The sequence below is a fragment of the Haliotis rufescens genome, unplaced genomic scaffold (assembly GCF_023055435.1).
Source record: "Haliotis rufescens isolate VD_foot unplaced genomic scaffold, xgHalRufe1.0.p SCAF_9, whole genome shotgun sequence".
Taxonomy (NCBI): Eukaryota; Metazoa; Mollusca; class Gastropoda; order Lepetellida; family Haliotidae; genus Haliotis; species Haliotis rufescens.
Genome location: NW_025964383.1, coordinates 18,031,788 through 18,057,169, shown reverse-complemented (window position 1 = coordinate 18,057,169; position 25,382 = coordinate 18,031,788). Strand labels below are relative to the sequence as shown.

The window sequence follows — 25,382 nt, the reverse complement described above, 5'->3', positions numbered from 1 at the left end:
TTTGTATATAAGATAGCTACGCAATAAATAGCAACGAACAAAGAAGAACGAAGCGTTGGGTTTTTTTCACGATAAAACACTGTTCTGTAGATTCTGTCATTTCTGAAAAGTTTCGAATATGCGCTCGCAACTTGATGACGTCTTATATTGGACGACGTTATTTTTGAGAGGGAAGTGCCTAGTAATTTTGTCCCCATTGAAGTAGCTGGGGTACGCAGATAAGCGCAGTGGCCACACGATCGCATCCAAAAGTGGGAGAGATATGACAATCGGTATTTGGAGGAAAGGTGCAGATAATCGACGTGAGGATTGTGAAAATATGCGGGAATTATCAAACCCAACTGTTCGTAAAATGGACTTGCCCAACATTTCCGAGGTCGGATTCTAATTAGGGAGTCATCGTTATTACAGTTAGGGTAAATATGTTTAAAGCTAGTACATTTTATCAGTATCTTTAAAGATGATGTATATAATGTTGATATATCATAATAAGAAATATACGATTTGTTGTCCTTGTTTATCGTACTATAAAACTCCCTCGTGGTTTATTCTCCCAGCAGTGTTTTATTATGCAATAAACAACTCCCACACGTCGTTTATTTCGTAAATAATTCAACAATTGTGTGCCATGTATTTTCTTTTTCTTCTTTGTGTGTTTCATTCTTTTAGAAATCAATGTTAATAGTCTGTAAATGTCGAAAAGATCGATATTATGTATGTAAAATGTAAAACGCGTACCGGCAGATGCGCCCCGTTGGGACGCCCTTCAAGTGCTTCGTGTGTAGTTCCTGTGTGGAGTGTGTGTATTTGAATTTTGATACCGGTAGATTATCTTAAACTACTCACACAGAAGTTATTCAAATCATGTTTAAATTGCTGATGGGTTGTTTGTCAGAGTACTGTTGTGATTTTATGAACGCTTGAAACAATCTTCAAATAATAGGGCTGTCGTCATTATCTGAGACCACGTAACAAAGCAGAAAGCGTGAGTGAGTGAGTGAAAATTTAATGCATATTGGCAGTATTTCAACCATATCGTGACTATAACATGTTATACATTGAGACTATGTTTATATAAAAAGCTATCAAAAAAGGACAAAATACAGTAAACTTCGTTTATAACGAACACGCTTATAACGAACTGACGGATATAATGAACTTATTTTAGTCCTGAGCATTTGTTGTATATAATCTATATGTATGCTTATAACGAACTACGGTTATCACCTCGAGTTCGTTATAACCGTAGTCTACTGTAGCTAGACTGATGAAAAATCTTATTTAAAAATAAAACATGTATATAACTATAAAAATATATCACTATTCATAACAAAACATGATAAAAACTGGTTATAGATCGCCAGCAACTAAAGGTAGATCACCACACTAGGGACCATGGGGACTTACAGTACCTTTGCTACCTGCGTGGACCCCAGCAGGATTTACATCATCCCTTCAGCTGTTGGCGATTATTGACAAATTTATCCGAAATTTATAAGAAAACCTATCCTTCGATTAAACCTATGGTAGGAATAATATACTTTGAATGACATGGTCTTACGATACCCTCTCATGGGGACCAAAGTAGAATGAAAACAATTGACTTGTTTATGTTTATGTAAGTTATTCCGGAACCCGTTAGTGCGGATCCTGTTATTCCGGATTCCGTTAGTGTGCGCTCTGTTATACCGGATCCCGTTCGTAAGGATCCTGTTATACCGCATCCCGTTCGTCCGGATTCTATTATATCGGATCCGTTAGTGCGGATCCTGTTATCCCTGATCCCATTAGTCCGGATCATGATATTCCGGATCCCATTAATCCGGATCATGATATTCCGGATCCCGTTAATACTGGTCATGATATTCCGGATCCCATTAATCCGGATCATGATATTCCGGATCCCATTAAACCGGATCATGATATTCCGGATCCCATTAATCCGGATCATGATATTCCGGATCCCATTAATCCGGATCATGATATTCCGGATCCCATTAAACCGGATCATGATATTCCGGATCCCATTAATCCGGATCATGATATTCCGGATCCCGTTAATCCGGATCATGATATTCCAGTCACAAGTTGTATAAAATCACGCAGCGTATTATTACAAAGTAAGTCGTCCCTTCGTTGATAAAAATGCGCAGGCAAGGGGTCAGGTACATGAGCTGCACTGGGATATAGTTGCCGTTCACTGCAAGTCTGCGCCCTGTCACACAGTCGTGTTACTTCGTGTCTAAATTATGGAGCCTTTCACTGAGATGTCATGGACCTTAATCACATCAATAATAAACTGATCTTATTTCGGGAATGCTTCAAAATAATTTTAAAAAGATGTGAGCAGTTAAAGAAAGATTTGAAAATGTGGACTGTTTCCCCAAATAAATAAACTTGACTTCTCCGCAAACTCACTTGCAGCGCATACTACCTTCGTAGGCGTTAGGATCAGTACAGATATCCCTGAAGAGAGCTTGCGATTCTAACCATCATCAGTCGCCACATCACGGTTGTAGGCGTATTTCACAAGTCATCTGGAACGTTGTTTCTTCATCAGACTTATCAGCACCGTCCTTTCCACAACGAATTCGAAAGTTTGGATTATCCTCAAAATGCATTGAATGAAGACAATCTCTTTTGGTTTGGTTTGTTTGTTGTTTAACGCCGCACTCAGCAGTATTGCAGCTGTATGATGTCGGTCTGTAAATAGTCTGGACCAGACAATCCAGTGATTGTCATCATGAGCATCGATACACACAATTGGGACAACGTGACATGCATCAACCAAGTCAGCGAGCCTGACCATCCGATCCCGTTAGTCGCCTCTTACGACAAGCATAGTCACCTTTACGGCAAGCATGGGTTGCTGAAGACCTATTCTACCCCGGACTTTCACGGGTCACAATCACTTCTGATGTGTGTGTAAAGCGACTGGGGAGGGCCACTCTGTTTTTTTACAAGGTGCTATACGTTCTCTGTTATGCCTTCGCCAGTCTTATCTGAATCCTTCCCCCGCAATCCCTCACCTTCCACCCGTGTTTCCTGGTCCATGTCATGTCTGGACACCAGAACCTTCACCACGACCACCAGCGCGAGGAAGGCCGAGAAGCAGATGATTTGATCAATAAACGACAAGTACACATACCACCTCATGGACACCTCCTGCATCAGGTAGCCCAGCAACAGGGGGTTCAGCATCTGTTCAGCATCATGATAACAGATGTCACGACACCCGCCACCTTCATAATGTCATTCTCCACAAACGTGATACCGGTTGGTAAGATCATCCCAAATCCAACAGCTGCAACAATGACACAGGCAGTGAAACCAGCATCACTTTCCATGGCCACACTGAGCCACAATGCTGCCAAGGTCACTGTCACCACAGCGTTACAGATGAAGAGGAGGTTTGTCGGAGCCAGGAATCGGATGATGACAACGCCCAGCAACCTGGCTACAGCTACACTCGCCCAGAACACGGAAGCAAGCTGCGCAGTGCTGTCCTTGCTCCAGCCTCGCTCAGAGACACAGAACACCATCAGGTAGCCGATGATGACCATACCAGATGCACAGTGGAAGAAGATGATGAAAGCTAAGAGTGCAAGAACCAGACCGTTCAGCCATCTGGGAAGGACGCGGGGGTTACGGTGATCCTCTTTGGCCTTGGCACCACGGGACGTCGTTCCGCGATTAAAACATGATTCCAAGAAAATAAGGATTCCAGAAATCAGGGAAAGTATTCCAGCAATTAAATAGGCATAGTGGACACGGGTCTTTGGTTGTGAACAGTCACTTGAACTGATGGTTTGATGGGATGTGTTTGAAAACTGCACGTACAGATGGGAGCTATTTGACCGTGGTATCGTGTCTGAGAGTGTGGGATGTTGGCATGTGGTATTTAAGGCTCCTTTCTCCGACAAGAAGGGTTCCACAGTCAGAGGAGATATAATAGTTCCAATTGCAAAGGCAAAATAGAAAAATTGCATAAATGTCTTGCCTTCAATACCCCAGGTGCTCATTAAGTCCGTGTTTCCACCTGAAACACTAAGAGTGAGTGAGTGAGCGGGTGAGTTGGGTTTAAATTCCGCATTTTATTGCTGTTACATCAGCTTAATGTGGGAAAAAAGGCAAATACTTGTATTATTTGTTTGTTTGTTTGTTTGTTTGTTCGTGGTTTAACGCCACACTCAGCAATATTCCAGCCATTTGTCAACTGGGGACACATGAGCAATATTACTCTGTCAGTGTTTGCAGCGACGTGTCCCCTATATCTCACACTTAATGTACAGCTGTCTACAATCTCCAAAGATCTGTCAGCTTTACTGTTGCTCTTTGGCGACAGATGCTTTGTGAAATGCTTATTAATAATAATAATAATAATAATAATAATAATAATAATAATAACCCTCTTTGCTGCATTTTTTATTCTAATCTGTAAATAATAATGATAATAATAATAATGATGATGGTGATGATGACAATAATAATAATAATAATAACCCTCTTTGCTGCATTTTTTATTCTAATCTGTAAATAATAATGATAATAATAATAATGCTGCTGATGATGATGATGATGATGATGATGATGATGATGATGATGATGATGATGATGATGATGATGATGATAACTGACAATTGGAGAGTACCCGGGTTTGCTGCCAGGACAATGTGGGAAATGCATACTAAATGTTTTTCTTAGATATTACAACTTTGTTCAAATGAGACATGCACAGTCACGCACATGGACAGGGGTTAGCATAACGTGATGCATAGGTACATTACATATGAGCTACCTGATTCACACGAAGAAAGGTTAAGAATAGTGTTCCTTACCACCTCCAGTCGACCAATCAGAGTTCGTCATATCGCAGTTTTATCTGAGAGACCTCACAACAATAATTTCCCAACATGGCGTCAATACAATGTCAAGGCCATGCTCAACCAGAAATCCATACGTCCTGCTCCAGTTAAACCGGAACTGGCCACGTTTTTCCAGATAGCATATCCGTGTCCCACTTCCAACTTAACAGTCTGAAAGCCAGGGCGGTGACGATGCATTCCCTAAGAAGCTGCATATCAACCCATTTTTAAAGTTTATTAAACTATGTCGATTGTATGAACCGGTCGCATCCCACGTGCATTTGCCAGCGTGTGTATCGGTTATAACACATAACATCAACATCACATAACTTCAACTGTAACATCAGGTTGTTTTGGAAAGGTTGTCAGGCACATACAGGTGAACACAATAGAATATATGCTATGGAATTGTTTCGTTACATGCGGGTCATATGTCTTCGTGAACGGATTATAACGGTGTCTTACCTGTAAGCATTGTTGGACATATCAGTTATATTACGGCGTTGTTGAGTGGCTGGTTACATAGTTGGACAAATAAGTTATATTATGGCGTTGTTGAGTGGCTGGTTACATTGTTGGACATATCAGTTATTAAGGCGTTGTTGAGTGACTGGTCACATTGTTGGACATATCGGTTATATTACGGCGTTGTTGAGTGGCTGGTTACATAGTTGGACATATCGGTTATTACGGCGTTGTTGAGTGACTGGTCACATTGTTGGACATATCAGTTATATTACGGCGTTGTTGAGTGGCTGGTCACATTGTTGGACATATCAGTTATATTACGGCGTTGTTCAGTGGCTGGTCACATTGTTGGACATATCGGTTATATTACGGCGTTGTCACAGTGAGTGGCTGGTCACATTGTTGGACACATCAGTTATATTACGGCGTTGTTGAGTGGCTGGTCACATTGTTGGACATATCAGTTATATTACGGCGTGGTTGAGTGGCTGGTCACATTGTTGGACATATCAGTTATATTACGGCGTTGTTGAGTGGCTGGTCACATTGTTGGACATATCAGTTATATTACGGCGTTGTTGAGTGGCTGGTCACATTGTTGGACATATCAGTTATATTACGGCATGGTTGAGTGTTGCGTGGATGGTCAGATAGTTGGACATATCAGTTATATTACGGCGTGGTTGAGTGTTGAGTGGCTGGTCACGTAGTTGGTCATATCAGTTATATTACGGCGAAGTTGAGTGGCTGGTCATATAGTTGGACACATCAGTTATATTACGGCGAAGTTGAGTGGCTGGTCAAATAGTTGGACACATCAGTTATATTACGGCGAAGTTGAGTGGCTGGTCACATACTTGGTCACATCAGTTATATTACGGCGAAGTTGAGTGGCTGGTCACATAGTTGGACATATCAGTTATATTACGGCATGGTTGAGTGTTGCGTGGATGGTCAGATAGTTGGACATATCAGTTATATTACGGCGTGGTTGAGTGTTGAGTGGCTGGTCACGTAGTTGGTCATATCAGTTATATTACGGCGAATTTGAGTGGCTGGTCACATAGTTGGACACATCAGTTATATTACGGCGAAGTTGAGTGGCTGGACATATAGTGGGACACATCAGTTATATTACGGCGTGGTTGAGTGGCTGGTCAAATAATTGGACACATCAGTTATATTACGGCGAAGTTGAGTGGCTTGTCACATAGTTGGTCACATCAGTTATATTACGGCGAAGTTGAGTGGCTGGTCACATAGTTGGACACATCAGTTATATTACGGCGAAGTTGAGTGGCTGGTCACATTGTTGGAGATTTCAGTTATATTACGGCATTGTTGAGTGTTTGTCACATTGTTGGACACATCAGTTATATTACGGCGTGGTTGAGTGGCTGTTCACATTGTTGGACATATCAGTTATAATACGGCGTGTTTGAGTGGCTGGTCACATTGTTGGACATATCAGTTATATGACGGAGTGGTTGCGTGGCTGGTCACATTTAGTACATATCAGTTATATTACGGCGTTGTTGAGTGGCTGGTCACATTGTTGGACACATCAGTTATATTACGGCGTTGTTGAGTGTTGAGTGGCTGGTCACATTGTGGGACACATCAGTTATATTACGGCGTGGTTGAGTGGCTGGTCAAATAGTTGGACATATCAGTTATATTACGGCATGGTTGAGTGTTGCGTGGATGGTCAGATAGTTGGACATATCAGTTATATTACGGCGTGGTTGAGTGTTGAGTGGCTGGTCACGTAGTTGGTCATATCAGTTATATTACGGCGTGGTTGAGTGGCTGGTCACATTGTTGGACACATCAGTTATATTACGGCGTTGTTTAGTGGCTGGTCACATTGTTGGACACATCAGTTATATTACGGCGTGGTTGAGTGGCTGGTCACATTGTTGGAAATATCAGTTATATTACGGCGAAGTTGAGTGGCTGGTCAACTCTACCATGACAAGGTGGTCTGCCGTTCACCTGTGCACTGACCTGTTTGGACCAGTGTGCTTCTCACATGGTCCCACATGGGATTCTATGTAATATTCCCCACATCAATCACCTCCATGGACAAGTATGACACAGACATATTTTGACTGGTGACGTCGGTCCTATGGATGTCTGCGAATGCTCAAGGGATCATTAACCTATCTCATGTTTGATATTTAATGCTTTCAGCGTCACTCACATGTTTCGATACTTGTACCCAAATATAGATCCCCTGACCTCCCGTCTTCTGTCACATAATGATGGACACATGCTTGGCGTCTGTACCGAAAGTAATTCCTCAGGGAGCGAGTTGGATATAACAGCCTTTGATATTACTTGAGATACATCACGACGTGTCAGCTTCTCTAGGAAGAACACCGGGAGTGACGCAGGTCCATACGAGCGCAGACATGGTGCTGACAAACCTGGAAATATCCCTGAAAAAATACTAGTAGCTCTTTTATGAACTTTCCAAACTTTCCACTCTTTGAAAAAACACATTTCAAAGTTTGGAAAAATTATGTCTTCAGGCATGGACATGTTTGGAAATTTTGGAAATGTTTGGATATGATGGGAAATTTGGGAAAGATTTTGAAAGGTGACGAAGATAGTTTTGTAATTATGGTGTAAACATATTTATCACCCCTTCACTTTGTTTTGCTAAATGCAACCCTCATTTTTCCTTTTGGCTTCAACATTCAGGATTGTAATAATTTCTATGCGTGTACAGACATAAAAGTGATTAGCAAAGCACTTGTCGTTTCTTTTCTGACGCTGCCCTAATTTTTGTTCCACAAGAGGTCCACATTGGTTAAAACATCTACTACATTGTTATCACTGCTGTCAAAATGCACATTCGTTACAGTTATGTTCATCCCGCTATTTAGGTAAAGCATTTTACTCTCATACAAAGTATATATTATAACAGTATCCAGCCATGGGTAGTAAAGTTTTGTTTGTTTGTTTGTTGTTTATCGCCGCACTCACCAATATTACAGCTATATGACGGCGGTCTGTAAATAATCGAGTCTGGACCAGACAATCCAGTGATTGCTATCATGAGCATCGATCCACACAATTGGGAAACGATGACATGCATCAATCAAGTTAGCAAGCCTGACCACCCGTTGCCGTTAGTCGTCTCTTACGACAAGCATGGCCATGGATCTGAAGATGTTTTCTACCCCGGATCTTCATGGGTAGGGTAGTAAAGGCACTTAAATAGTAGTGTGCAGTAATCTATCTCTTTGACGAAACAGGGATGACAGATAACTTTTTCAGATTTATGACCTCCATCGTAATGTTTATGATGCGATATTATCCAATGGATATGAATGACGAGCATGTTAAAAAATACTGACTCTCGTGAGAGTGTTCGCTGAAATATCGATCAAAACTTTCACGTTAACATGACTGAAGTTATTGGCATACTAAATAGAAAAAGATGAATGCGGGAGACTCTTGCATCAGGATGAGTGAGTGAGTATGGTTTTACGCCGCTTTTAAAATATATTCGTGCCATAACACCGCGTGGACACTAGAAATGGGCTTCACACATTGTACCCACGTGGGGTATCGAACCCGGGTCTTCGGCGTGACGAGCGAACGCTTTAACCACTAGGCTACCCGACCGCCCCTGTAACAAGATGAAGTATAACGTGGACCTTCAAACGCCCTAAACCATCCCTTGACATTTTTTATGCACCACAATACAGGTATTATATATAAAAATATACACACACACAAACACGCACGCACGCACGCACGCACGCACGCACACACACACACACACACACACACACACACACACACACACACACACACACACACACACACGCACACACGCACACGCACACGCACACACACACATACACACAAATGTTTATTATTAAAGCCCTTTGGACGTGTCTCATCAGATCATAAGAGACCCTTTCGACATCGCACATACATCTTGTGCAGTTAAACAATCTCACTTGTGAAATGTTGATGCGTCTACCTGAATGTCACATACATAAAACAATAAACCGTGTATAAATGTGTTCATATCAAGTCCATATATTACCTACTTAAGTCTAAAGTGCAAACTCAGCCTGTTATGCTGCAGTTTGAATTGAAACATGCACAATTGTAATGCGCTCCAGGTCCCGAATTCACTGGTATTGCATACTACTACATCGCTATGTCCAGTATCAGACAGACAGCTTATACAAATTTTATTGATTTTACTATTAACTGATATCTGAATTAGGGATGTCCTACATGTTGTAAATGAGTGAGTGAGTATCGTTTTACGTCGCTTTTGGCAATGTTCCGGCAACATCACGGCAGGGGGACACCAGAAACGGGTTCACACATTGTACCGTATCGGGAATCGACACCGGGTCATCGCCGTGACGAGCGAACGCTTTAACCACTAGGCTACCCGACCACCCATGTTGTAGATGAGAGGATTGTGTTGCTTCTCTTAAATCACGTCTCGTACTTAAGAAAAATATCTAAATTTCATAATTGAAGACTTATGATTTCATATGATATATGTCTTTATGCAAGATACTTATTGGTTTGACATAGAAATATACATAATTGAAATATTGCATTTTATATATATCTAACACCGTACTTCTTTCTGTCAGACAAGTGCCTAACATACACCAACATGCAAGGGTTATTCGGGTTAAACATCTTACACAGTATATACCGAACTAGAACATACGGAATGTTTAATTAGTATATTGGAGAGCAAACAAAGATTCACTGAGTGAAATGTATTGAGTATACGAATGTATCTTATTCTTGTAGTTATTCTTGTAGTTGCACATTATCCTTTATAATATCCAAATATACCATGCCAAAAAAGTAGGGGACTGTGGAAATCATCAATATATATCTTCTGATCGATGTGGTACTGGAAATTGGAAATTATATGATCATAATCCTCTGGGGAGTAGACGATGAGATGGTGAGATTGCTAAACAGGTCTGGGATCAAATTCGAAATTTACATTGTTCAGCAAACGTCTCCAATATCGGGTAAAGGTACCTCAGTGGCCCAGACATTTACGAATTCTTCGAATCATGCTTCTGATGAGACGACCAATTTTAGCTTGACTCATGTTAAGTCTTTGAATGGTATTTAGAAGTGATACACATACAGAGAGAGATTTTATGGATGTTCATATTTTGAGGAACACAATGGTTCCGAGTATATGGTTACTCCTCCAACAGGAGAATGACTCACGTGGTTCCAGTGAGAACAACACCGAGTTCATTGAGAATGGTAGGTGGAATTTGACGTTGACGTACACGTGTGCCAATGACGTTCCAGACGTGTTCAGTTGGGGACAGAGTGTTGGTCATGGCATGACGTTGATGTGTTGCTGTTGGAGGAATTGGGTCACAATTCTGTCATGATGTACACGTGAATTATCATCTTAAAAGATTAAACGTTCCCAAGTAATTATAACACGTTTTGCAAATCGTTGCCCGATTGTATTGATCTGTGACTCTGCCATGGACAATGTGGAGCCCAGGTCGGCCAGCCATTGTATAACACCCCATACAGTTTTGGACTCACCCCCCAAAACGACCATGCTGTACGACGTAGACTTCAATATAACGTTCATTAGGACGTCTCCAAACTTGATGACTACAGCCATGGAAGTCGAGAGTGAACTTCGATTCGTCAGAAAACATGACTGACTGACTGACTGAGTATGATTTTACGCCGCTTTTAGCAATATTCCAGCAATATCACGGCGGGGACACCAGAAATGGGCTTCACACATTGTACCCATGTCGGGAATCGAACCCGGGTCTTCGGCGTGAAGAGCGAACGCTTTAACCACTAGGCTACCAGACCGCCCCTGGAAAACATGACATCATCCCGACGTCGATTATCCCAGTGCTGACGTTCCGAACACCACTGACGCCTCTGCTTCATATGACGTGCAGTAAGTTGTGTAATGACACATGGACGTCATGCACGCAAGTATCTGTGTCGACGACTTCGCACTGTGTGAGCATGTACTCCTACACCAGCTGCCTGTTGCAACCGGTCCCTTCGCACCGTGTGAGCATGTTCTCTTACACCAGCTGCCTGTTGCAACCGGTCCCTTCGCACCGTGCGAGCATGTACTCTTACACCAGCTGCCTTTTGCAACCGGTCCCTTCGCACCGTGTGAGCATGTTCTCTTACACCAGCTGCCTGTTGCAACCGGTCCCTTCGCACGGGTGTAAGCATGTTCTCTTACACCAGCTGCCTGTTGCAACCGGTCCCTTCGCACCGTGCGAGCATGTACTCTTACACCAGCTGCTTGTTGCAACCGGTCCCTTCGCACGGGTGTAAGCATGTTCTCTTACACCAGCTGCCTGTTGCAACCGGTCCCTTCGCACCGTGCGAGCATGTACTCTTACACCAGCTGCTTGTTGCAACCGGTCCCTTCGCACGGGTGTAAGCATGTTCTCTTACACCAGCTGCCTGTTGCAACCGGTCCCTTCGCACCGTGCGAGCATGTACTCTTACACCAGCTGCCTGTTGCAACCGGTCCCTTCGCACCGTGCGAGCATGTACTCTTACACCAGCTGCCTGTTGCAACCGGTCCCTTCGCACCGTGTGAGCATGTTCTCTTACACCAGCTGCCTGTTGCAACTGGTCCCTTCGCACCGTGCGAGTATGTACTCTTACACCAGCTGCTTGTTGCAACCGGTCCCTTCGCACCGTGTGAGCATGTACTCCTACACCAGCTGCCTGTTGCAACCGGTCCCTTCGCACCGTGTGAGCATGTACTCTTACACCAGCTGCCTGTTGCAACCGGTCCCTTCGCACCGTGTGAGCATGTACTCCTACACCAGCTGCCTGTTGCAACCGGTCCCTTCGCATCGTGCCAGTATGCAACCGATTCCTTAATGCCAACGTTTTGACGAATATGTCCTTGGCTGGTGATGTTGCCATTAGGCGTCCAGAGCGCCTTCGATCATCGACGTTATGTGTTTGTTGGTATCGGGTCCACAATGCTGCTGATGACAGATTCAGAAGCATGCAGCGTTAGGGCAAGAATATTCTGACGTGTGCCCACCTGCAACATGCCTTTGGCATGTAAACATCCAGCACGTTGCCAACGTCGCCAGATCAATGCTGTTTATTCCTTAATGAAAATGACCGCCTCAGTGGTCTAATGGTAGAGCGTCCGCCCGGAGAGCGGAAGGTTCGGGGTTCGATCCTTGACCGCGTCATACCAAAAGACGTTCAAAGATTGTACTTGTTGTTACCCTGTCTGGCGCTCGGAATTAAAGGGCTAAAACAAGGACTGGTCGGCTCGGAGTCAGTATACTGTGTCTGAGTGGGGTATTCATGTTAAACTGCGGCATGGTATCTCAGTGAGCTAGCACTATAAATCGGCATCAGTCCGGACTAGTACAAGCAGCCACACACACACACACACGTGCATGCACGTCGCTATATAAGTGCAATAATCTTGGACGCGACGTTAAACCCCATTTCACCTCACCTCACCTTAAAGAAAATATGTGCTCGCAACCGAGTCTGAGTGATAAACCTGACATACCACCCCTTTCAAGTGCTGTCATGACTGTCACAAAGTTGTGTTTGGGAGCTTGATTTCTTCGGGAATGTTCTTTGCCAGACATTGGTGTATTTTCCTCCAGTTTCACCTCAAAACAAAATATCCCCTACATTTTTGCATAGTGTATATAATGTTTCCAATAGTGAAATACTCGTTTATGGTAAAGATAAGATTTAAATACGGAACCATGGGGAAATGAAAAAGAAACTCACACAAAAAACTATCTAAACTTTTGCAATCAATTCACTTATTTATTTTTAAGATAAATAGAATTACACGATTCATTAACTGTATAATGATGCATTTAGAATAAGACTCTACTCAAGTCTGGAGAGACCATTTTAATACACGTATATAACTGGAAACTATGCCCAATGTATGTGTTATTAATTCACTACGTTATGAAGGGCGACACAACTAACTATATAACGTTTGGTGCAACGGACACCATGTCCGCGCTACGTGTATTATGTTGAAATAAGATACACAGGAAATTATTTATATCAGTCAATCGTTAATCGATGCAAAGATAATTATTTGTCTAGACATCTAAAACATAACTGTCATATCACGTGTTTTGCTACTCCGTGGGTACCAAGGTTAGAAAAGATCCCCAACTGTGGCTTGCTGTGAGATAAGGCAATCGGTTCAGAGGATCAGGCGGAAATGGCACGTTGACATGGACTCTTGTGTGTCAGTCTACCCCGAAATCGTGTGACGATGCCAATAATATCAATCTGTGACTGATTTGACTGACCCAGACTCGATAATCGTCAGGTCGCCCTGACATAGAATGAATATTACAGACTCCTAACGCCAGTAGTTAAACAACATATACACGATTTTAGATGCTGTATAAAGCTTCGTGATGATACTGATACCCGTTACAATTTGAATAAGAAAATATTAAATATGTCAAAAAGAAATTTTAAATCGTGGAGAAATAGAATTGTAAAGATTGCCTGAAATAATAACCTTAATGACATTTTAACCTCGCCCCAAACAAGAAAGATATTCTCATTAAAGGTGATAAGAAAAGATGGAGCCGAAAATTGTGTAATGGCCGAAATAATGTAAATGACATTAAGCTTCAGAACGTACTGGCAATTTAGGACGCAAAATGTTGTGGAGTCGTATATTCTATATGCAAAATATAGGAACCACCAATTTTAGCTTTGTTCAGATGTGGAGCTTTACCTCTTGCCATTGAAAATGGACGTTTTAACAAACCACCAACCCCTCTTCCAGATAGAATATATACTCAACAACAAAAGTTCCTGTGACACTAATATTTAAGTGTATTTTTCAAACAAGTAAAGTTTGGTTTTCAATATTGTAGTACATGTATGGAATCAAGTCACAAAAACGCAACTGCTACAGAAAAGCGTGCATTCCATGCAAAAGTTTGCAAGCCCCATGCATGTCACTACCCAAGAATGGATATAAAAACATGTGCGTTAACGGGATTCCATATGCATTGTTTAGCATCGTGCTGACAACAACCACTCAGAAAAACAACAAAATTACGCAATTATTCAACATTACAAAATGCCACGCCTGTCCGAAAATGAGCGTCTGCGAGCCATTTCTATGCTTGAAGCAGGTTCGAGTCAACGGGATGTTGCAAGACAATTTAACGTCCACAGAAACACCATTTTGTTTTTATGGCAACTTTGGCAACAGACGAATGCAGTCAGAGACCATCCTCGGAGTGGCAGTCCACGCGTAACCAATAATCGGTTCGGAGGCGGCAGCGTTATGGTATGGGGTGGGATTACAGCAAGACAGAGGACCAGTTTGATAGTGGTAGAGGGAAATCTCAATGGACAGCGCTACCGCGACGAGACCATCGGCCCTGGTGTTCTTCCGTTTTTGCGTCGTCATGGCCCAGGCATTACCTTTCAACATGACAACGCCCGGCCTCATATTGCTCGACTTGGTCATGATTCTTTTCAACAAAACAACGTGAATGTCATCCCCTGGCCGGCTCGCTCCCCTGATCTCTCACAAATCAAGCACATGTTGGATTATCTGTTGCAAACCGAAATGGTTTCAGATTTGTTAAAAAATATAACTTTGCATCAAATCTTATTCAATGTCACAGGAACTTTTGTGTGTTTACTGTTTTCTTGTGTCTCATAAGCCTTATATATGGCTGAGCTTAATTTATTTAATTTATAAATTATAATAACCCGTGACACATAAATCTCCCACTCACTCTGTGTCTCTCTCTGTCTTTCACTCTCTCTCTGTCTCTCTCTGTCTTTCTCTCTCTGTCTTTCTCTCTCTCTCTCTCTCTCTCTCTCTCTCTCTCTCTCTCTCTCTCTCTCTCTCTCTCTCTCTCTCTCTCTCTCTCTCTCTCTCTCTCTCTCTCTCTCTCTCTCTCTCTCAAGGCGGGGAAACACCAGAAATGCGCTTGGGTAAGCGTGTTTTGATAACCCGAACTTGTGCAAGTTGGGATACACTAATTTCATAAGATTCCTCGGTGAAATGAAGCATGGGTTTAAGTTTGAAAACATCAAACATGTTGAATGTCCAGTTGCAGTTTTGTCACAGCCTGCTCACCCAGTTATAGTATGCTGTTATGCAGCCCTATATCCACGAGTTATCAAAGACCTTGCCGCTTGAATGACCAACATTAACACATACATTTATATGTCCCCTAAATTCCTACGTATGATGGATGCATTGTGAATACCTAGAATCATACCTCGCCGCTACTGTAGCAGATGGCTGTCGGGTAGCCTTGTAGTTAAAGCGTTCGCTCGTCACGCCGAAGACCCGAGTTCGATTCCCGACATGGGTACAATGTGTGAAGCCCATTTCTGGTGTCCCCCGCCGTGATATTGCTGGAATATTGCTAAAAGCGGCGTAAAACAATACTCACTCACTTCATGATCTGCCTAGTCTCTTCTGTAATGTTAGGTAGAGCAAGCGTGAAAAAAATATCCGAAGAACGCTAAAGTTGCCATCTATGTTTATATGGTGGAAATCATGCAAAAACAAAGCTCAAAAGTCCTACAGAATATACTGATCTTCAACAAGTGATACTTGTGTAAAGGTTGAACAGGATAGTGCTTTTCTGACACTCGTGATATTATTTGATCTAGAAATATTTAAACAACGACACAAGGGTCTGTGGTCCGTTGCTCTAGTTATAAGACTGCGGAACGTTATGTATGTCACAAGGTCGCGTTGTATGTTTTTTTGTCAGCCCTGAACGGTTCCACCGTGAGTGGTTCTATGATGGTACCGACAGCAAAGACAAAGACTTAGTGTAGAATCTGTATAAACATCTTGCCGCCCACATCCCACGTGCTCATCATGTCAAAGTTTCCACCTGAAAACACATCATACCTACATTTGATACTTTATTTGAAAAAAATATTATATTCTTCTAAATATATAGGCAACGTTAAATGTTACTACTACTACTACTACAACTACTACTACTACTACTACTACTACTACTACTACTACTACTACTACTACTACTACTACAACTACTACTACTACTACTACTACTACTACAACAACTACTACTACTACTACTACTACTACAACTACTACTACTACTACTACTACTACTACTACTACTACTACTACTACTACTACTACTACTACTACAACTACTACTACTACTACTACTACAACTACTACAACTACTACTACTACTACTACTACTACAACTACTACTACTACTACTACTACTACTACTACAACTACTACTACTACTACAACTACTACTACTACTACCACTACTACAACTACTACTACTACTACTACTACTGCTACTTACAAGCATGAAATACCCATATCCCCCGCCAATATGACATGTGCGGTCTAAGACAAAGTCGTTTCTGAAAATCCCGAACTATCAAAAGGCACCAGTTCAGCACTAGACCTATCTATGTTCCAAGTTTGGTTAAGATATATTACATTTGGTTTAGTTCTGCTCCTGAAACGAAACGTGGCGGACGAAAAGATGGATGGACGAAAGGACAGCACCTCTTCCTATATCCCCTTGCCACTTCGCGGCGGAGGATGATAATAATGATACTACATCTACAATTACAACTATCACTACTACTACTGCCCTACAACATGCACAACGCGCTTCAATATTACCCCGTTTAATGGATCAGTATGCAGTTAATTTTCATTCTCAGCTCCTTGGGGAATATACAACCCGAGCTGCCTGTGAGGCACTGGAAGGTGACCGTCTCGTTCAGATATCAATTATGTTATGTTCAATAGAAAAAGAAAATAGTTGACCTTACAGGTGTATTGCCTAACTTTGTTATTTGAGTATATAAACCAATCACTGGATTGTCTGGTCCAGCCTCCTTTATCTATAGACCGCCGTTATATAGCAGGAATATTGCTGAGTGCGGTGTTAAAAAACAAGCAACAAACACATATATACACAAATAGATCCTGCAATGATTTTTTGTGCATTCATTTGTATTACGAAGTCGTGAAGCAACAGTGTGTTTATTCACTGTTGAAGTTGTTAAGTCGACGTGTATTGTCAACGTGTAAATCTCTAACTACACCATGGTCAAACATATATAGTTTCAAATCGTTAAGCCATACTTATCTAACCCCTGATAAGATGACCTTATCTCAACATTCGACAATCGCCACAGAAAGACAGAGCTCCCCAGGTTTATTTGTAAAGGTAGGACGTTTGAACTTATATGTACCAGTACAGAAAGTGACTGGGTGTGTTTTTATGAAGTCCATTTGAACAGCAATTCAGTTATAAGACTGGGTAGCACTAAGCCAAGATTTGATCATGATCAATCGTTTGACAGAACTATACATGTGTTCATGGGTTTCGCCAAATATCGTTTTGGACCTGCGTCACTTTGGGTTTCCCTACTACATACTGGGGTGAAACTGAAACAATGTGCGAAGGGGCGTTCAACCCAACTCTTTCACTGGCAATTTAGGGAATTGGAAATTGTTCTAAATGGTTTTCAAAGATCTGTAACCGCACGTAGAAGTTGAATGTGTTGAACATACATACACACAGTGAGGGCAGTGACCTACTTGAAAAACATGACTAAGGCATTCCAGTGACTGTGTTGATAAGAACAAGTTGTCCCCTTGAACTGAGTGAGTGAGTGCGTGGATGGGTGGGTGGGTGCGTGCGTGCGTGCGTGCGTGCGTGCGTGCGTGCGTGCGTGCGTGCGTGCGTGTTATTTTGTTTGTTTGGTGTTTCACGCCGCACTCAGCAATATTCCAGTTATAATGACGGCGGTCTGTAAATAATCGAGTCTGGGCCAGGCAGTCTTATGATTGATATCATGAGCATCGATTTACTCAATTGCGATACGAAGACATGCATCAACCCGATCCCGTTAGTCGCCTCTTACGATAAGCATAGTCGCCTCTTACGACAAGCATGGGTTGCTGATGATCTATTCTAACCCAGGTATTCGCGGGTGTGGGAGAGAGTGAGTAAGTGGGTGAGGTGGAGTGGAATGTCAACGTGTCACATAATCAGGCCAGATGCTTACAGGGTCAGCAGGTGCAATGAGTCTAATCGCAGTTGCGTCAGTCAAAGATAGGGTGGTGCAATAAACTTGAGTTCCTGAGCTATAAATGGAAGCGAAAGTTCTTGCAAGTCAATATTCTGTATCCAGTAAGGACAGGTGCGGACACAACGCGATATACAGGTAACTGACTGAAATACTAGGGCATGTTGTAGTAATTTGTGGGAAGTAAGTATACTCTAATAATATATTTAGAAGTTCAACGAGTTAGTACCTGTTACTTATGGAATACTGTAAGGGATATTCTCGCGATCTCGCATTCTCGTGTTTTGGGCATATTTAGCTCGTTTCCAAAGGTCGAGATCGCGAGAAGGCGAGATCGCGAGAATGTCCCTTACAGTATTCCATGTTTACTCGAACTTATCTGCTGAAAGTTGGTTTAATATTCAAAGGAGCTTTTGTGCCATTAATTTACAAGGGTTCTTTTGTACCATTTTACGGGAGTGTGTATGTGTGTGTTTTTGTCCACGAGAGTGTTTCCGTCCATCCTGAAGGATTACACTTAATCGTCTCATGATGTTCGTGCTGTAACATTCCACAAAACACATATAAGTAAATCGAATATATGATAAGACTTACAAGCGAATCTCAAGCTGTTGATTTTATTCTTGACCTTAGACAACCAGTCGATGCTAATATTGATAAGAAGAGATATGTGTGTGTGACAGATAGAGAGTATGTGTGTGTGACAGAGAGTGTGTGTGTATGTGTGTGACAGACAGAGAGAGTGTATGTGTGTGTGACAGAGAGAGAGTATGTGTGTGTGACAGAGAGAGTATGTGTGTGTGACAGACAGTGTGTGTGTATGTGTGTGTGACAGACAGAGAGAGTGTATGTGTGTGTGACAGAGAGAGAGTATGTGTGTGTGACAGAAAGAGAGTATGTGTGTGTGACAGAGAGAGAGTATGTGTGTGTGACAGAGAGTGTGTGTGTATGTGTGTGTGACAGAGAGTGTGTGTGTATGTGTGTGTGACAGAGAGTGTGTATGTGTGACAGAGAGAGAGTATGTGTGTGTGACAGAGAGTGTGTATGTGTGTGTGACAGAGAGAGAGTATGTGTGTGTGACACAGAGAGAGTATGTGTGTGTGACAGAGAGAGTATGTGTGTGTGACAGACAGTGTGTGTGTATGTGTGTGTGACAGAGAGATAGTTTGTGTGTTGACACACAGAGAGTATGTGTGTGTGACAGAGAGAGAGAGTATGTGTGTGACAGAGAGTGTGTGTGTATGTGTGTGTGACAGAGAGAGAGTATGTGTGTGTGACAGAGAGAGAGTGTGTTTGTGTGACAGAGAGAGAGTATGTGTGTGTGACACAGAGAGAGAGTATGTGTGTGTGACAGAGAGAGAGTATGAGTGTGTGACACAGAGAGAGTATGTGTGTGTGACAGAGAGATAGTATGTGTGTGTGACAGAGAGTGTGTGTGTATGTGTGTGTGACAGAGAGTGTGTATGTGTGTGTGACAGAGAGAGAGTATGTGTGTGTGACAGAGAGAGAGAGTATGTGTGTGTGACACAGAGAAAGTATGTGTGTGTGACACAGAGAGAGTATGTGTGTGTGACACACAGAGAGTATGTGTGTGTGACAGAGAGAGAGTATGTGTGTGTGACAGAGAGAGAGAGTATGTGTGCCTGTGACAGAGAGAAAGTGTGTGTATGTGACAGAGAGTGTGTTTGTATGTGTGTGTGACACAGAGAGAGTATGTGTGTGTGACACAGAGAGAGTGTGTGTGTGTGTGTGTGACACAGAGAGAGTATGTGTGTGTGTGACACACAGAGAGAGTATGTGTGTGTGACAGAGAGTGTGTGTGTGTGACACAGAGAGAGTATGTGTGTGTGACAGAGAGTGTGTGTGTATGTGTGTGTGACAGAGAGAGTATGTGTGTGTGACAGAGAGAGAGTGTGTGTATGACAGAGAGAGTGTGTATGTGTGTGAAAGAGAGAGAGAAAGAGAGTGTGTGTGTGTGTGAAATTCACGTCATGATTCGCTACGTAATATGTGTTCAACTATCCACAGCTGTAAAACATCCCATGTTAATTAACTGCAATTTTAATCATTATTAGTAAATTGATCTGAATATATGTAAAGGACGCAAACAATATCAGCAATTGTCCTTGTTTCACAGTAATGAGTACCCCTACCCACGGACATTACCTGGCAACACCATACATGCTTGACATATTTATTTCTGAGACATGAAGACTTTCGGTGTGTTTGATAGGATGTGGCTGTTGATGGCTGAAGTTGAGCAGTTTGAGTGTCGACTTGGGTACCTCTGCCTGTCGCCCTGTCTGTTCCCTTGCTGTTGAATCGATGGGGAACCAAGCAAGTCAGTTTCAGTTCTGAAATTATATTTGGCGCTGTGACGTAGAACAGTTTTAAAATTGACACGTTTACAAAATTCACTAAAACGTGCCTGCATCCTCCCGAGGCAAGAGAGTTAACTGACTTCAAAAGTCCAGTTTCCACCCTTGCCGAACTTGGCTGGAATTAATGGGCTCGATCGTAGCAACACCAGTGGTTTGAATGAGTTATGTCCCTTCTGAGCCTCTCCTATGGACCAATCCGATGCCATCATTTGCACTGAAGACAAAATGGCGGCGCCCAGTCAAGACGATCTGATCGTTAATCAAGATCTATATTGTGATAAAACGGGTCTTACATCGCGAAGTGCATCAAATCACGCGAGCACCTTGATTAAAAACATGAAAAGGTTTGGAAAATATCTGTTGACAACGATTTGGCGGTGCACATGCTTTGAAAATCCTTCAATCGACCGTAATCTGCACGACAGTTTACGAACCGGATTTCGATTTCGTTGCGAGATTTTGATTGGACTATGCATAAACTCGTTAGTCCAGCCAAAAAGTAACTCCATAATACCAGCCTAGTTCGGCAAGGGTGGAAACTGCCTTTGTACCTGACACGCCGGTCAATCAACAGTAACCTAGCTATGAAAGCAAGCTAAAACGACCGTTAGAAAGGCAGTTAGCAAGGCCTTAACGGCTTAACTATTGTCCGACCGACTGACTAACAGTGACTTACAAAGGCATATATAGGGGCGAATAAATCTTACAAGCTTTTTTTGCAATCATGGATTGTGAGTGAGTGAGTTGGGTTTAACGCCGCTTTTAACATTATTACAGTTATATCACGGCGTGTCAGCTTAATGTGGGAGGAAAGCCCAAAGTGATGCAGGTCTCAGACGTTTACCACTTCGGTGAAACCCACCAGCACGGTATGGTGCTGACAAACCTAGAAACATAATTGGGGCGAACCGGGATTCGAACCCACAATCATAGGTTTCTGGCGTGCCCAAGGGACGCAACTCTGCACAGCGAATCGCAGCGCCTTAGACGACTGGGCCACCCGTGCCCCCTCATGGATTGTGAGACTATTCCAAAATTGTACAGGTGCAACCATATGATTTGTTGAGCCATGATTGTACATGACAACTCTGGCGGACATGATGGTCAGGCTAATTACTAGTTCTGCGTATTCTGTTCTTTGTCGGGAACCAAAGGGTTACCATGGCAACAATGTACCGACGCAGTGTGTGACTGAGACTGTTTGCAGCACTTTGCGTCTCTGACGTCATCAACAGCATGTAGTAATCAAAGGATGTGTTACCGTCAGTAAGAGACGTCTACGGCGTTAATTGACGTTACCATTGAAGAAAGTTGGAGTGTGAACCAATTATGATATCGCGCCCAGAACCTCTCACCTTCTGTTTCACGGTCAAGGAGAAAACTACAAAACAGAACCTTGATCCTTGTGTTTGGTCTGTCTTACAGACCCTGATACAAATATATATCGAATACAGCCCATGCAAGTCTATGATATTTGGCAAGTCTAGATTACTGCAGTATCTGAAAAGGAAGAGAGTCACTGGGCTCCCTTTTATTATATTTTTATTAAGATAACTGGACAACTGTTTTTTTCTGTACGATATGTTCATTTCAGAGACTAGATGTTAGTCTACCTTGTCTCAGGACGTTGACAGGCAGTGACTATTGCACTAAATCTTGAGTTGTACGGAGCATCTTTGTTATGTATTCATCATTTGAGGTGAGGTGAGGTGAAATGGGGTTTAACGTCGCGTCCAAGATTATTGCACTTATATAGCGACGTGCATGTACGTGTGTGTGTTTGTGTGGCTGCTTGTACTAGTCCGGACTGATGCCGATTTATAGTGCTAGCTCACTGAGATACCATGCCGCAGTTTTAACATGAATACCCCACTCAGACACAGTATACTGACTCCGAGCCGACCAGTCCTTGTTTTAGACCCTTAATGCCGAGCGCCAGACAGGGTAACAACAAGTACCATCTAGTAACGTCTTTTGGTATGACGCGGTCGGGGATCGAACCCCGGACCTTCCGCTCTCCGGGCGGACGCTCTACCACTAGACCACGGAGGCGGTCCTCATCATTTGCTGAATCACTGCTGGTGATATTGTTTGATGTGCAGTTTGGACTCGGTTAATTATATCTATAAGATATTTTCTTTCACGTAAACTATATTATAATCGGGCGTATCGGTACTCAGACAGTGATATTGTCTAAAGAGGTTGTAGTTTATTCACACATTGATTTTTTAGATAAAGGCGATTACTTAATTATTCTTTATTTTTTTTAATGTTTTGGAGCATGTTGGGCGTTTATTGTCATTTGGCGTTTTCCGTATCTTAACAACATATTGAGATCAGTTCAAATCCTCAAACAATCAGCACTGAAATAAAAACAGAAATAAATTCGGAGTTGTACTTTAAGTGCTTCATATGATGATGACAATGACGAGTATAAGTTTATGATATCATATTTCTTTTTATAGTTTGAGTGATTCTCGCTTTCATTATCACGTTCTACCTCTTAAACATAACCGTCAGGAGAAATCACGAGAATCAACAGATTCGAGTGACCTCTCCGACTTGAACCATGTTTTGGTTGATATATAATTTTTTTTTACTACGATTTTGCATAATGATCTATATTTCCGTCTGTTTTACTTACGCAAAATACATTTCAGAATAGCCAGTGAATTCCGGCTTCAGAATCAACTGCAACAACTGCCCAACACTCACGTTTGGGTTCGTGGATGTTATCCTCAACAAATATTAAAAGTGTTTGAATTAGGATCTATTGTTTAAAAATCCTTTATAAATGGAAGGTAAAGTAAGGAAATCAGAGCCAATCAGAAACTATCTAAAAGGTCAAATAGCCCATGAGCAGTCCACACTTGGCCTGGTGTCAGTTTTTAGTCGGTAACTTTGTCACATTTCAGTGAATGTTTGGATACTATCTCAATCAAGACATGTCAAGGTTGAAGGTCAAACAAATCGGTCAGTATTAATTGAGCCAGAGATTATATAAAATCATATCTATAATCTATCATTTTTAACTAATGTGGACGTTGTAACTCATTATCTCATGGGTGTTTAACGTTTCTCCAGGTGTACAGTAAAATCAACCCCCGGATCAATGGAAGCACAAAAATGAAATGATCAAAGTGTCATGAAGTAGTCATGCCGCGCCATGTCAGTATTTTACCAGTATATAACCAGAATATATACCGCCCACAACATCACAAGCTTGTACAACACAACTGATCATTCCATCTCCTCAATCGGTTATTATTGAAATATAATATTCAACTTTAATGCAGTTGATTTGGTCATTCAAATTAAAAAGGCATTATAAGTATCATTTCAAGTGGAATATTCCCAATTGTGGCGTTAGGTATTATCAGTGGGTATTAACCATATTGAGTATACTGTTTTCAAACTGTTTAAATGCAATGAATCGTTTGAGGATTTTGTATTCCTTGTACTTTTAAGATAGAAGCATGAGCAATTGTGGTCTCGAGCGTCCCAGGCATTGGAAAGAGAAGAGATAGATATATAAAAAAATATTAGTTTTTTTCTCGCCCTTCGTACAGACAGTGATAAATACCTAAATACTTGTACATAAGACATGGTGAACAAATCAAGGATTTACGCATAATAAAAGGTAAAATAAATCACCGTTTCCAACATTAATATTGACATATTGTATATTTACTAAGTGACACACATCCACTCCCACAACTCCCCACCGTTCATCTTACCCCCCGTTACCATTACACCGACATATTTAATATTTACCCATACCTCACCCCACCCCTACCTACCCAAGTGACACGTCCATACACTTGTATTCATTAATACGTACCAAACATTTAACCCCCCCCCCCCCCCCCCCCGCTCTCATACTACCACCACCCCATCACCCCAAACCCTCCATCCCACCCACCCATACACCAACCCATACACACACACGCACACGCACGCGCGCACGCACACACACACACACACACACACACACACACACACACACACACACACACACACACACACACACACACACACACACACACACACACACACTACAACACCTTAAATATTCAAATACCCTCACATAAACACCCTTCTGTTCCCCCAACACTCCTACCCACAACATACCTAGTGATATATATATATATATATATTATATATATATATATATATATATATATATATATATATAATGCCTACATATATACATGATATACAGCGTTCAAATACCAGCATATAACTTGTTGTGAACATATAAATAATTTCGCACTAACATCTTGCTATTGAATTAGGTAATTTTGTGTTTAATAAAGTGTCTGCGAGAGTATTTTAAATATCACACAGAAAATAAACTTGAGTTTGTCTGTTGCGATGAGGTCTGTAAAGTTAATCGGTACACACCGATATCTAAACAGTTGATATCTAATACAGTCATATGTTGAACAATATGTTAAGCAGTGAGTTTCGCCTTACAAGTGTAGCCAAGTCGAGCATCTAAAGGCGTGAACTGCCTTGCATTACGACCTTTTTCCAT

General features: G+C 42.0%; 1 long non-coding RNA gene and 1 pseudogene across 1 annotated transcript; one reads left to right on the top strand and one right to left on the bottom strand.

Annotated features, from left to right (window-relative positions):
• Positions 1-2,845: 2,845 nt before the first annotated feature.
• On the bottom strand, positions 2,846-4,041 carry LOC124145949 (annotated as a pseudogene).
• Positions 4,042-18,566: 14,525 nt separating this feature from the next.
• On the top strand, positions 18,567-23,665 carry LOC125377403. The gene is made up of 3 exons (XR_007219555.1): positions 18,567-18,602; positions 20,698-20,805; positions 23,506-23,665. It is a non-coding gene; the product is annotated as an uncharacterized LOC125377403 (long non-coding RNA).
• The last annotated feature ends 1,717 nt before the right edge of the window (positions 23,666-25,382 follow it).